The 11,887-nt window shown below is 33.3% G+C and overlaps 1 long non-coding RNA gene and 1 pseudogene across 3 annotated transcripts; one reads left to right on the forward strand and one right to left on the reverse strand.

The window, feature by feature from the left end:
- Positions 1 to 2,026: 2,026 nt before the first annotated feature.
- On the forward strand, positions 2,027 to 9,078 carry LOC107848683 (annotated as a pseudogene).
- On the reverse strand, positions 7,910 to 11,469 carry LOC124885609. Of its 3 annotated transcripts, none has more exons than XR_007042895.1 (3): positions 10,016 to 11,469; positions 9,658 to 9,761; positions 7,910 to 8,046 (listed from the first exon to the last, which is right to left on the reverse strand). It is a non-coding gene; the product is annotated as an uncharacterized LOC124885609 (long non-coding RNA). The 3 variants fall into 3 exon arrangements; XR_007042893.1 differs by lacking the exon at positions 7,910 to 8,046 and adding an exon at positions 9,167 to 9,498; XR_007042894.1 differs by lacking the exon at positions 7,910 to 8,046 and adding an exon at positions 9,167 to 9,498 and having other exon boundaries at positions 9,658 to 11,469.
- Positions 11,470 to 11,887: the final 418 nt, after the last annotated feature.

Genomic DNA, 11,887 nt, shown 5'->3' on the forward strand with positions numbered 1-11,887 from the left:
TAATATATTTATCTTTAAATATTTTAATTATCACTCAAATAGTAATTTTGTTGTTTAAGTTAATACTTTATGTAATATTTTTTTCACATAATATAATATTTTATTACTTTTTAAATTTGAATTGCATATTTATTACAAATAAATAAATTACATATATTTAGATGTTAAAAAACAAACAGTCTTAATCATTCAGTATTTAGATCTAGATACAACATCTTAATTATTCAGATATCCATTCAGATTCAGACGTCTTAATCTTGAAAAAAAACAAATGCACCCTAAGAAAGCCTCCAAAGGTGTTTTATGTTGCGGGGTCCAAAGGAGTTATTAGGGAGAAATATCCAAAATACCCCCAACTTAAACTCCTCAACTCGTATCTACATCATACAAGAGGTACCCTCTACTCGTATCTTGATCAGAAAGTTGGAAACCACATTTTGTCTAACATACAACTCCTTAGCCTAACTCATACCATCACCATACGACAAGTACCCTTCAACTCGTACCCTAAGCAGAACATCAGGTCTAGACACTGTACAATATACGGTTGGACACTATACTCCTCGTATCTTCAACACACGACTCGTATCGAGTCTTCTCGTACCTTGGACAGAACTTTGCCAATATCACACTGACCAACATACGACTAGGGTTCCTAGACCTATACCCACACCATACGAAAAGTATGGTAAGTCATATGATCAACAGAAGGCTCAAAACCCAAGAAATTTCCAAGGGTTAAAACCCAGGGTGTTTCAATTTAGGCGTGTACATGTTTGTTTTCAGGAGATTTAGATTGTTTGTTAATTTGTAATACTGAAATTCTCAATTTTACAATGTTATTTAGATTTATGTATTTCCCTTTTGAAATATCCCATATTGCACCAAATACCCTCACCATCGACTTTTATTGCTTGTGAGACTCCTATGTTTGTACAAATTCATAAGTTAATTTTTGTATCTAGAGTCAGTGAGTTCAGAATGAATGTAGCCTTATTATATTTATATATATATTTTGAATTTTCTTGTTGCATATATATACATATTCTGCAACAAAAGCATTAGGTTCAGTTGAACCCATAGAACCCGCCTTAGATTTGCGTTTGCTTGTATGGAAGATGTGAAAACAGGGGAAGATACATTGTATTATTATGGAGTAGGTGTAGAACCTTGAATCAAATATCAGTAAGAGTTATTAATTTATAATTATAAATAGAAGTTATTTTTTAACAACTATATGTCTCGGTCCTATATAAGTTGGGTTTGGCTATATGAATGCTCACCGACTTCAATATTCCATCCAAACTTTTGAAAGATTTGAGGTAGAAGAAAATTTACCTCTCAAACATCAATAGTCGTGATTAAGACTAGCAACGGAACCGAAAAATTCCGTTCCGGTCCATCAACTCCATTTCTGGTTTGGTTCCGGTACCGGTAACACAACGGTACCGGTAGCCAATGGTTTGAAATACGTTACCGATGCGAACCTTCAAAAAATTCTAATATTTCCGGTTCTGGTTGACCGGTTTCGGTCTGTCAAATGCGTTAAATTTTCCCTTCATTTTTTAATTGGGTTGGTATTTGTAAGACTGCCAACGGCTCTTTAGGCCGTTGCAAACACCCCTCTCCCTTCCCAATTAACCCACACCACCCCTTAAAATTTTCACTATAAATATCCTTCATTTCAATTCTTTTTTTCACACAAATATTCTCAATTCTCATACTCTCTCTTAATATTCTCACATTCTCTCTAAATATTTATAATTATTATATTAATTGGAGTTGAAGATTTTTTTGAAGATATTACAAGCTTCTATTTTCATCTTTTAATTCCGATATTTCGTATACATCTGCTTTTACGCAGACGTTCTATATATTCATTCCAACTTTAATCTCTTTTTATTTACGTTAATATCTATATTTTTATTTTTTAGTATCTACATTTGTTTACTTACATTATTTTTTTAATTTATAATATTTGTATTGTTTGCTTTAATATTTTAATTTTAGTTATGGATTCCGGAAAAATAAGTAGTGGTAAAAATTCAATCTTTGATAAGATTTTTCGTAGAAATAAAAAAAGTAAGGCTACTACAAGTTCATTCCGCCTAAATTTAATGAAACTTCTTTATCACAGTCTAATGATTTCGACGTTGGTATCGATATGGAATTAGATCATGAGACCCTAAGTAGGCGTTATGATAATTTTGAGGAAGACTTACCGGAAGAAGATGATATAGAAGAACAAGAGTTAGGTGATACCCCTACCCCTACTAGTTTGGTTACGAAATTACCGGAACACGGTGAAGAACTTTTCCCTTTACCAAAATTTACTAGGGTCAAAGGTACCGAACGTACTAAAAGGTCTTTAGTTTGGAAATTTATGGAGCATGATAGGGTAAAAAGTATTGCTACTTGCAATAAATGCAAGAAACATTTGACCGGGGGAAAAATGACGGGACAGGGTTGCTAACTGCGCATTTGATGAAATGTAATAAAGAATTTATTCGTCTAAAAAATGAGGCTAAGACAAAAAAAGATGGTACACCATTTGTGCATGAATCTGTAGGAGGAAATATGGTTCAAACACGTTTAGACATGTTTAACCCGGCTGGCCCAAGTTCATCATCGACATATAGTGAAGATGTAGATAGAGAAGAACTAGCGAAAATGGTCGTTGTTATGGGTTTGTCTTTTAGTTTTCCTTCACATCCCAGTTTTATTCATTATATTCAACGAGTATATAATTCCTCTTTTAAAGGTTTTTCACAAAATACAATTAAAAATAATATTTTTAAATTTCAAGCTGAACACTGCCATTTCTTCGTTGCTTATTTGATAAATTTGATGGTAGAATATCTGTTACTTCTGATATGGGTTGTAGTGTTGTCGGTAATGATTATTTTACTCTCACAGCTCATTGAATTAATCACGATTGGAACATGCAAAAAAAAATTATTGCTTATAAATATATTGACGAGTCTAAAACCGGTATGTATATAGCTAGTACAATAACGGAGAGCATGAAATATTTTAGATTTATTGGTAAACCTATGGCATGCACATTAGATCATGCTTCTAATAATTTGAAAGCTATTGACGAGTTAAAAAGTAGATTATGTTCTATGGATGAAGATCATTTTCATGTTAGATGTACTGCACATATTTTAAATTTAATAGTACATGATGGTGTTTATTTGTTTGAAAATAATTGTTGTAAAGTTCGAATTGCTTGTAGTTATATATTTTTTTTTTTTTAAAAAAGGATGTAATGGTGATTATAAATCTAAATGTAAACAATGTGACCTTCTATATAGAAAAGTTCCAAAAGAAATTCCTACTAGATAGAATTCTTTGTTTCAAATACTTGAAGTTGCTTTTATATATCGTAAACCTATACAATTAGTTTATAATGCTTATAATGAGGATGTTAATTTAATGCTAGATGAAGATGATTGGACTGATGTAGAAGAACTTTGTAAATTTTTGAAAACTTTTCATCAAGCTACGAACACAGTATCTTCTCAATATACTCTAACTATTTCTTCTGTTTTAGTAACTATTACTGCTATTTCTAAAGTATTTGCTGAATATAAAAAATTATGCCCTTACAAAGAGGAAATTGAAGTTATGTTTGATAAATTTAAAAAAATATTATTTTCCTATTCCACAATTTTTTTTGACAACTAATTTATTCAACCCATTTTATAAAGAATATGGTACAGTGATGTTGGTTAAAAAATTATACAACAATTTAGAAATTGCACCTCATGAAAAGTCATCAGTTGACACTTGTTGTGCTAACATAGTACCTAAAGCTAGGAGTTTATATAACTTGTATTAAGTTATAGAATAAAATATTGGGTCGATCGAACCTCTTCCTTTTAGACGTAGATATGATGATTTAGATGACGAGATGGGTGAAGAACTTGGTCTTCAATGTTGTAGGAGTAATGATTTTGATTCGTATCTTTCGCAGGATCGAAAAAGTATTAGAGATGAAACTGGAAAACAACAACTTTTATCATGGTGGAAGACCCGTATCAGACAATTTCCAAAACTTTCAAGGATGGTCCGAGATTTGCTATCAACTCAAACTTCTTTAGTTGCTTCGGAACAAGCTTTTAGCACAGGAAAATTTATAATAAGAGATCATCGATATTCGTTAGCAAGGGATAGTTTGAAGATTTCGATATTATTTAGATATTGGATCAATGTCGAACGAAGAAATTTTGGGCTCTCCAAATTACCGGCCCATGTTGAAGACGAAATAGATGAAATTTTTGAGGTAAATAGTGATGATGGAATGGAAGCAATGAAGGAACAAGAAAAAAGACCAATTCCGGAAGATTTATCCGCCGAAGAAATAGAAAAGTTACGCCAAAAATATTATAGACAATTAGATATTAATAAGAGTCTACAATAAAGATCTAATTCAAAAAGAACACTTCCTAGAAGGTGACTGCGTAGATTAGATTTTCTTTTAATATCTTTGTAATAAATGTACAACGTATGAAATTTGAATAAATATAACGGCTATTCGCCTAATTTTATTTTAAAATTTGTCTTTTGTTTGTTGCAATTATGGGAAAAAAAGTTTAATACAAAACTTTATAAAGTTAGGAAAATTTTTAACTTTACGACTTAAAATTATATAAATATAATTTAACTTCTTAAACTTATTAAAAATATTATATTATCTTAAACTTAAGGATATATTTTAAAATTTAAGATATATTAAAACATGTTATATTTATTAACTTAAATTTAAAATATATTTTTAAACTTTTTAAGTTATATTAAAACTTAAACTTATTAAAAAAAAGTTAATAAATTATAGAAATTATATAAGTTATATATATAAGTTAATATATATCTTAAAATTTTAAAATTTTTAAGATATATGCAAACTTAAACTTATTAAAAAAAAGTTTATAAATTATATAAGTTAATATATATATATATATAATTTAAATTAAAATTAAAAAATAAACAGTACCTAGTACGCCGGCGTGTCTTCCGGTGATGTTCCGGTCAACAAGGGGAAAATTCCGGTATTCTGGTTCCGGTAACACCGGTTCCGGCGACAAAATCAATAAGGAAGTTCCGGTACCGGTTCCGGTCAGTTGCCAGTCCTAGACTCGTGATATCACTTAGTCCACCTTTGTTTAAGAGTGCTATAGCAAAGTAGTTAGGGAACTTGCTGCTCTCATGAACTTTAACCATGAGATGTGCACCAGTTGCATACTTGAAAGGTACTCTTTGATACTCTATATCAACCTCACACTGAGCGGCAAGCTTTGCAACTATTAAAGGCTTAGCTATTTTTGCGCACGCACTAAAGATGAGGATGAACTCTGCTTCTCTTCACCTGAGTCTGTTACCACCACGATCGTCACCACTTCATTGCAATACTCTGTAATATTTAATGTTTTGCACTGGTCCCTGATTGTTAGCCTGTAATGGTGTTCTGCATCACGTCTGGTGGAGACTTCTATTTTGAAGAATCGTAGTACCGTAGATATAGTTTAATTTCTAACATTGTTGAAATCTATGTACACCAATTTGAACATATAAGGAGTTTAACTAAAAAGTGATCTTATTTAGGATTTGTGGACTGTTTATGTCATACTATTTGTGTGTCAAAGACCCGGTTCTCTACCTTTGATTCCATCCCGATCAATCTCACTGATGGACCTCCCCTTGATAAAGCACTCTGGCTCTCTATTTTAGAATGACTTCCTGAGTCTTGAGGAACTGAAATACTCTGCTTTGGCTTTATAGAGACTGATTTCATTCTCAGGAGTATTGCTGGTTAAATGTTGTTCCAGTGTATCAATGTATCTTCTATCCTTTTAGGTTCCCTGTAGATATCTCCATAGAACTCTTTAGATCATCTACTAAGCTTAGTAGCAGTCTTACTTTAGCTTCAGGTGTAGCTCCACATGAGATTTCATTGATAGTCTTCATCCCGCACATTTTTAACCACATATTTAAAATTGAGGATGATTTGTCCAAGCGTTCATAATCTTGGATAGAATATGTAGGTTTAGTGATATGAGATAAGGGACATAATCTTGGATAGAATATTTTAGTCATATTGCCACCCTTGCAAAGATAAGGGACATAATCTTGGATCGAATAGTTTAGTCATATTCAATTGTGCTGCTTATCCTTCGGTTTATGTAGTTGCTTTGGCAAATCAGTATGGACCTACTGATGAAGGCACTGCAAAATACTTGTTTCTTCTTGTTGTAACTGGTGGTGGCTCAGGAAAAGGTAAGAAGAATGTGGTTTTTACTGTGGTGGTGGTGGTGGCGGTAGTTTGTGCGTTGGTTGTTGTGCTTGTTGTGGTTGGTTATTGGTTTTTGTGGCGGTGGAGGAAAATTGGATTGGCTAGAAAGTGGAATGCTAGGAGACTGAAGAGTAATTTGAATTCTCATTTGGATTCGATTAGTGGAAGTACTACTTTTATTAGGTATACTTTTGATGAAATTAAGGCGGCCACGAAGAATTTATCTAGGCTGAATATAGTTGGGACAGGAGGGTATGGGAATGTGTACAACGGTGTGTTGCCTGGTGGGATTGAAGTAGCTTTGAGGAGGTTCAAGAATTGTTCAGTTGTTGTATGAGGCCAACAATGAACCACGTTGTGAACATGTTAGACACTGAGATATCAGTTCCAACCATACCAGAAAGACCAATTTCTCTGTTTATAACATAAATTTCATGTTCCAACCATACCAGAAAGACCAATTTCTCTGTTTATAGACACTGAAATTTCATGTTTATAACACAAATTTCCCATTGATTTGCGATGGGAAAATCCTATGTTTCTAGTAGCGGATGCCATTATATTAAGTTAAATGACTGATGTGGAGATTTATTCAGATTGTTGATTCGGCATTTTTCTTTATGGTTGGTTATATGCATGTCATGCTAGCTATTTTGATTGGAATGCTAACTTTATTAACTTGGCATTTTACCACAGTTTACATAACAAAGTCACTTAACACACTTGCATTTGGCCTTCGTCATGAACTTCTTCAGAGACCAATATTACAGATGTGGAACGTTTTGAATTTACTATTGAAATAACCACTGCTTAGGTTAAGCTGCGTGAGTATGTAATCAGAAAGTATAGCTACCCTGTTGACCAAGCTCAACAAGTTGAGGTTGTTTCTTTCTCCTCTTTCTCAACTTATAGGGTACTATTCTTACTTTTGAAACAGTGGCAAGCTTCTCATTATCTTTTATTAATTTAATGTTTGCCCCTCAGCAGATGTACGCATCCATGAAGGATGTAACATGGGCACTATTTGCAAGTCAGAAAGATCTTAATTATTTAACCATCAACTATAAAAATGGTTTTGTTCAGGCTTTCCACAAAGATCACAGGAGTAACAATACATTCTACATATACTCCGATCTTGCCAATTATTCTATAAGTAGTACATATGATGTAAATTTGTTGTCGGCTCGTCAAGGATGGACCGACCAAATTATAACAACATCTCAGCAATTTGGTACCGAGAACCTTTAGATCCCTCAACTGGGGAAAGGAATGGAAAGCGAAGCATAATTCCACCGAATGAGTTGATCAACATTGCTGGTATATCACAAGTACCAGATGGTGCAGCTTCATGGCATGTGGCTATGAGCAAGTATACAGACTCACTATTGCTTTCAGCAGCACTGCCAGTTTGGGATCCATCGAACAAAACCATAGTTGCTGTTGTGGGAGTTACTACAGCTCTTCATAGTGTAGGTCAATTGATGAAAGAAATTGTTGAATTCCACAGTGGTCCCATTTACTTAACCTCTCAAGAATGATGGTTGCTCACTACTTCCACAAATAGCCCTCTCTTGATGAATACTACGAAAGGACCAATGCTAATGATGGCTATTGATTATGAAGGCCCAGTTATACGAGCTGGAGCTGAGTGCTTACAGATGGAATATGGAGACAGGTTTCCCCCAAGTCAAGAAGTGCACATAGAGAATGCTAAACTTGGGAACCAAGTCTATTATATTGACTCATTTTTCCTGCAGTTAAGGAGACTTCCAATGGTAAATTATTGGCTAAGCACAGTTCAGTATTATGGTTGATTAAGCATGTTTTGCTAATTTGTCAGTGCTTGCTGATCTTCAAACTTTGCAGGTAGGAGTTATCATCATTCCAAGGAAACATATAATGGGAAAGGAATATGAGAGGGCTATCAAGACTCTGGTAATACTGATCTCAACATCAATATGCATCCTAATCATAGGATGTGTCTGCATCTTCGTACTAACAGATGGAGTGTCAAAGTAAATGAAACTTAGAGCAGAGCTGATAAGCCAGTTAGATGCAAGACGAAAAGCGGAGGCATCAAAAAATTACAAAAGCCAATTTCTAACGAACATGAGGTAAATATTGATCAGTCCTCTATTATTTAAGTTAATATAATTGTACCTGCATTGGGGGTGTCAGTGCATTAAAAATGAGTTAAATTCTAGCTGTTCTTCAAAAGAGAAATAATTATTAGTTTTATGTTTACACAGCTCATATTAGCTAGAAAAAGCCATTATCTGAAATAAAGATTTTACTGGACTATTTTGAGTAACGTTGCAGTTGGTTTAAGCTCATTACTCAAATGAGCTATTTTAATTAGGCCTAAGAAGAATCATATCAATGTCTTGTACTTTTTTATCAGGTAGAATCTAGTGTTGGAAGAAACAGAATTTGACTTGACTCGAGAACTTGAAGGACTTGTTGATATGTTTTCTGTCCAATGCATTAATCACAATGTTGAGACAGTTCTAGATCTCTCTGGTACATCTACTGTTCTCCTTACAACTATAGAAAGAGACAGAGAATTAAAATTAGGAGTTGAATTTGAGATTTGTCATATTGTTTTTTGAATGCATATTATTTTGTCATATTTCTATCCGCGGATGATATACCAAAATTGGTTAAAGGAGACTATGCAGTTGTTCAAATTTTTGCAAATCTAATTAGCAATTCTCTCAAGTTTACAACCTGTAAGTGCAACGTTAAATAGATACATTTTCACGACCTTCGATTTGTCCTCATAAACTCTGACAAAATGAAGATATTGTGGTCTTGATAAAAAAAAAATTCTAGCAATACAAGTGTATTTGGTGATTTTACAATTTTGGAGTACCTTACAGCGAGCTACATCATTCTTCGGGATGGTGTCGGAGTGCGCGTGGAAAGAATTTTTCACTTAATCAGAATGACTCTTGGTCTGCTCCTAAAGTGAAGTTGAAGCGACTAGAAAGCCAGGAGAAAAAGTTCTCCAAGAAAGATAACAAAATGATCCTGTGGTTTGAAGTTGAGGATTTTGGTTGTGGTAAGATCACAACTCCCAAAATGGCAATAAAGTTCACCAGTTAGCTTATTTTTCACACTTTCTGCTACTGCATATTAACTCTCTATCTATATCTGGATTGTTCTTTTTGTTGCTCCAGGAATTGATCCAAGTTAATGGAAATCTGTATTTGAAAGTTTCGAGTAAGTTGATCCTTCGACGACTCATTTTTAAGAAGTTTTCACGTCATTGTCATCTATGGGTAAACTTTGTTAGTTAAATAGCAGAATAAATGGATGAATGAATGAATTTACTTCCTGCACACCTTAGAGCTAGTTAGTACCTGAAAAAAGAAATCTCACTGTTTCACTATGCTCATACTCAGGCATGGTGGGACTGGCCATGGACTATGCATTGTACGTACCCTGGTGAGTTCAAATTTTTTTCCTATTTCAAAAGAATAAATTTCAAGAGTTGAGATTTTGAATTCGCAAGAAAAACATTTCAATGTGAATGTGACTTTTAAAAAGAATTCAACTTTTATCCAAGAGTAATGAAAAACAGGAGATATAATGAATCTACTGGCTAAAATAGCAAATATCAAACCACTGGTTGTCTTTTTTCATTTACTCTATTAAGTATTTTTGAATAGGAATTTGCGTGCAAAAGTTAAAACTTTGACTGTAAGGCCTAATGCCGACCTAGTAAGGCAATAAAAGCGTCAGAGTGTCTGGCCATTTCTGCTTTCCTTTGATGCATACCTACAACAACCTTCACTTTTCCTACTGTTTCTCCAGTTATCTCCAGTTATCTGTGACAAAAAAAATATCATATAAAAAAAGGAGTTCGACGTACTAAAACTCTCGTTATGTGTGCAGTCCGAGGAAGGGTTATACCACAAGGATCTATTGTGCACAATCATATGTCAGTAGCAAAAACCGTTTTTTCAAGAATGAGATTATTTGGTAGAAACCCAAGGCCCCGCACTTGTTATTTAGATTATTTGGTTGAAATAATGATAAAAAGATGAGGAGGAGAGACAAAGAAGTTCTTATAGTGTAGTGAATGTTTCTGCAGCGAAGCAATGATGAGTACTATTTCAGAAAAAAAGACGACTTAATCACAAAAAAATCTATAGGGTCAGCAGCTGCAGAAAAAAGTAGTCTTAGCCTTACTATACACCTCCACCAGTTCAAGACATATATAGGGTAGAATGGTGCACTAGCTTCCTCTAAGCGTGGAGTCCTAGAAAGAGCCGGTTCATACGGTCTATTGTACACAGTCTTTATACTAACAGGGCCACATGGTAAAAACTTTACTAGTTATGCCAAGGCTATCCTTCATGTTCTAAGACAAATAAGAGTTGAAGAAACAGCCAAGGAAGAAAACACAAGAGCTAATACTGGTCTCTGAAACACAAAATGAATAAATCTTTGCATACAGAAGGAAAAAGTCAAGAAAAACATATATGGTACCTAACATAATACTAGTGAAAAGCCAGATGTCAAAGTACCATTGTAAATGGATAAGGCAATGGACAAGAAAGAAAATATAATTAGTGTCTTCCCTCCTTCACAGTGCACAAAAGAATGAAACTTGTCATTTGTGGTATGCTAACACAGCACACACTCACAAAACAGACACACACATCAAAACAACTTGCAAAAAAGAATGGAACTTGTCATGAGTGGTACGCTACCACACACACAAACACACACACACCGCAAAACATAAGAAACAGAGAGAAAAAGAGGCATATAAATTTGTAGCATTGAGAAATATTTTTCCATGATTCAGCTATTATAGTAATTGAACTCATGTCTGCTGCAAATTTGAATATGCGTTCATATCTGCAAATCTGAGTATGAAGCTATATTGATTGTGATTTGTGAAGAAGCTGTATTGATTGTGAATTGTGAAGAAGCTTTATTGATGCTGACACATATAAAAGTTATTTACTACACTACTAAAAAAAAGGAAACCACACAAACCGACCATAAGTGGTCGGTTTTTTCCAATTTCCGATCATAAAACCGACCAAAATTTGTGGTCGGAAAAGTAGTGGTGGCTTTTTTAAAAACCGACCACATGTGGTCGGTTTTTTTAAAAATATATATTTATTGTTAAAATGCATTATTATTTTATTAAAATTGAAAAAATAATTTTAGGGAAAAAAAATCGACCATAAGTAGTCGATTTTTTATTAAATTAATTTATTAATTTTAATTAAAAACCAACAACATGTAGTCGGTTTTTAATTAAATTAATTTATTAATGTAATTTAAAACCGACCACATGTGGTAGTTTTTTGTAAATTTTTTCAAAAAAACCTACCACATGTGGTCGGTTTTTTGTAAAAAAATTTTTTAAAAAAACTACCACATGTGGTCGGTTTTTTTGATAATTTTATAAAAAAAAATATTGAAAATTTTCAAAATACAAATATTTAAAATCAAATTATTTACAATACAGCCCACCCATCATTTACAAACATTAAAAATCAAATCAAATTATTTACAATATATCCCACCAATCATTTAATATACAATCAACCAACCACCATAAGAATACAA

The sequence above is a fragment of the Capsicum annuum genome, chromosome 7 (assembly GCF_002878395.1).
Source record: "Capsicum annuum cultivar UCD-10X-F1 chromosome 7, UCD10Xv1.1, whole genome shotgun sequence".
In the NCBI taxonomy this organism is placed as follows: Eukaryota; Viridiplantae; Streptophyta; class Magnoliopsida; order Solanales; family Solanaceae; genus Capsicum; species Capsicum annuum.